General features: G+C 36.6%; 1 long non-coding RNA gene across 2 annotated transcripts; it reads left to right on the top strand.

Moving 5' to 3' along the window:
- Nucleotides 1-456: 456 nt before the first annotated feature.
- Nucleotides 457-2254, top strand: LOC113277532. Of its 2 annotated transcripts, XR_003324972.1 has the most exons (4): nt 457-626; nt 1120-1176; nt 1263-1346; nt 1700-2254. It is a non-coding gene; the product is annotated as an uncharacterized LOC113277532 (long non-coding RNA). The 2 variants fall into 2 exon arrangements; XR_003324971.1 differs by having other exon boundaries at nt 1263-2254.
- Nucleotides 2255-3362: the final 1108 nt, after the last annotated feature.

The following is a 3362-nucleotide window of genomic DNA, read 5'->3' as shown; positions in this document are numbered from 1 at the left end:
TAAAGGAAGTAGCCCAATGGGACCGACCACACATTGGAGTCCTGAGTCCCTTTCCTTTTTCCCGCTTTGGGAATTTTTCCCTCCAGCATCACCAAAGACTCTCCTGGAAATGAGAGTATAATTCAGGAAATAGGATACGGAATTAGAGTGGGAAACAAAAGAAAGAGTCCAAGAAAATGCTAGTAATGTGAAACCAAGTAGACACATGCATGATGTATAAAGGAACTAGCCCAATGGGACCGACCACACATTGGAGTCCCGAGTCCCTTTCTTTTTTCCCGCTTTTAGAAATTTTTCCCTCCAGCATCACCAAAGACTCTCCCGGAAACGAGTGTATTTCAGGAAATAGGATACGAATTAGAGTGGGAAACAAAAGAAAGAGTCCAAGAAAATGCTAGTAATGTGAAACCCAGTAGGCACATGCATGATGTAACCCACAAGAATCAAAAACACAGAAGCATTTATTAAGAGGACCTGCAAGAAGAAAAATGCTAATAATGTGTTATAAATCACAATAACATTCTCCTTCTCCATTGCAACTACTTTGAAGATTTTGTGTTTTGTGATCTTTGGTTCTTCATCTTCTTCTTCTTGGTTTGGGATTTTCACTTGTCTCTTCTACTTTGGTAAGTATGTTCTTCTCACTATCCTTTTTGGTACTGTATAGTTAAAATCAAGGTTTATGGTGTTAGTCTTCAATATGTTTCTGACTGTGTATACAGATTTCGGGGTTTAATCTTTTTCTCTTTTACATTTCTTTAGAATCTCTACAATGATGTTGGTTCTACTGTACTTTCAACAAAAAAATTCTGTGATTTCTGTTATTAGAATTGGGTATTTAGTACTGGTTGGGATTCTGTTTGATTACTGAAAAAACAGCTCAAGTACATAGTTCTGGAAAGTATTAAGTAAATTGAAACAAAATCTAGGTTGGTTTCCTTACATCTTTTGTTGTTTGTGTTGGACATTTAGGAACACAATAGTTTCATCATTTTTATATATGTATGAAGAGTACTTGAGCTAGATTTATGAAAAATATTCTGATTCATTTGCAAAATATAATGGATTTTGATGTAAGCTCCTTTACTGACATCTTGTCTTGTTTGATCTTTTTGCTAGAATTTAGAGATCGAGAATGGACAACAATGGAGAACCAGCTGCTAATAACAATTCAAGGTATGTCGACATTTTTCAAAATTTTCAATTTTCAAGATACTAGAAATGGATCATTGAGATGAAGACAGGGCAATGTTCTTATGCAGTAATTTGGTCATCATCTTATGTTTGTTATATGCTGATGAATGATGTCTATGAATGGAAAATGGGGGTTTTCAATGAATGAAAAGGTTAGTAGTGATTCTTTGGTGGTGCTGATAGTTTGTAGTCTCTATCTTTTCTGTAAAAGCCTAATTAAATTGGTTGTTTCTTATGAGATGTTTTCCTCATTACTCGCCTAGTTTCGCATAATTTCTTATCTTGTTGTGTGTAATTGTTTCACTTTCTGTAACTTGGTATTATGAAGACTTTATAACTTGATTTATGTATACCACCATTACTAAATAATGCTTCTTAAGTTTGTGTACGCTGGAACGTTATAACAAGATGAGTAGTGAGTTCATATGTTAGTCAGGTGTTAGGTTTTTGTTAAACTTTTCTAATTGCATAATGGTTTTCTAATTGTTTTACTTTCTATTTGAAGTGTACCGGCTTCTATTTGGACTGAAGAGAAATGGCTTCAGATGTTTAGTTGTTTGCAGACATTTGCTCTTCGTGTTATGCTCTTCTCAGAAATTATCTTCGTTTTCGGTCTAGTTGTGGCAGAACCACCACCCTTCACCCAGTTGCCCTGCAGGAAGTGATAGAACTGATGAAATGCTTGCCAAAGGATTAGTGTCAATGCTCTTACTTACTCTTGCCGCCGTTATGCTGAACATGAAGCAACGCATCAGAGGATTGTCAGCATTGCAGCTGGCATGTTAGAGATCGAAGCTCGACTGTGGGTACTTCCTTTGCACTATTGTTGTCGTAGCAGGAGTCACACTAACAGGCCTTGCTATGATGGACGGCACTCAGATCGTTTTTGGCTTGTGGAGATGTGGTGCACCATCTACCATTGTTTTTATGATTCTGTATGGCTTCTTTGTTAGAGAAAATGAGTTTATAAAATAGTTTGGTTTTTGGTCTTGGTGGGATTGGAACTTAGGATCTATTGGTCACTAAGGACACTAGCTCGTTTTCACTATTTGTGAATGAACCTTTAGTCCCACATAGGGAAAACTAAAGATGATACCTCTCCATAAGTATTGAAAATTTTGATATTAGAGTGGTCCTTGGGTCATTAGCACTTTTGTGCGAGGGAGAGAACTTAGGCAATGGGCTAGTTGGTGCAATCACACATTTTCACGCACGCCGCCGTCCGTCTGTTTGGGTTGGGCTAAGGTGTGGGTCAAGACTTATCTTTTTTGGCAAAACTTCTTTTGAATTTTTGAATTAATACTTAAAAGATTTATTGACATTATGTCTATGCATGAACGTTACATCAACATTATGATGCATGAACGTTTTATATTTATGATGCATGGACGTTTTATATCAACATTATGATGCATGAACGTTTTAGATCGACATTATGATGCATGAACGTTTTAAACCGTTTGGAAATTAATTGTAATTGTTTTAATGCGCGTTAATGAGACCTCTCTCACTTCTACCCTATATAAGTCGATCATTTTTTTCATTTCAATTTGTGTCCAGAAGAGCTACTATCCTCTTCTTTTCGTCTTCTCCCCCTGTGTGGTCCTTTGTTTTCATTTTGTGCGCAATTGCTGTTGAGGTCGTAAGAGTGGGAAAGTACTGTAGTGCTAACAGTGCTTGCAACGGGCAGTTTTATCCTGGATACGACTTGACCACAGGGTATAAGCATCACTCATTTTGAGGCGTACGGGTCAACTATCGTGTTAAGGACAGCGTGTTGAACACGTGACTCTGTCCTCTGTTTGCTGTCCATTTGAGTGTTCATTTACCTTCCAGAAATTAATCAATTTTATTCTAACATCTTTCTTGAGTGTTTTATTGTTACAAATGCGACAATCTTAACACGATAGTTGTTTTTTCTATCTGTAACAATGGGTAAGAACAATGTTGATGGATCAACAAAATTTTCTGGGGAACTCATAAAGAAGATAAGTAATAATAATATTTGTTTATTTGATTGTTCCTTGCATTTAACTATTGCGCTCAACAATCATGGATGTAATTTTTTGGGTCAGCCGTAAAGTTTCGAGTTTATCTCCTAACCTAGAGAGGATTTTCATAAACCCTTTTGGAAATAATGTAATAGACATCATGATAGTTACCCACGT

The sequence above is a fragment of the Papaver somniferum genome, chromosome 5 (genome assembly GCF_003573695.1).
Source record: "Papaver somniferum cultivar HN1 chromosome 5, ASM357369v1, whole genome shotgun sequence".
Lineage (NCBI taxonomy): Eukaryota > Viridiplantae > Streptophyta > Magnoliopsida > Ranunculales > Papaveraceae > Papaver > Papaver somniferum.
This window is presented reverse-complemented; position numbering and strand designations above follow the sequence as displayed.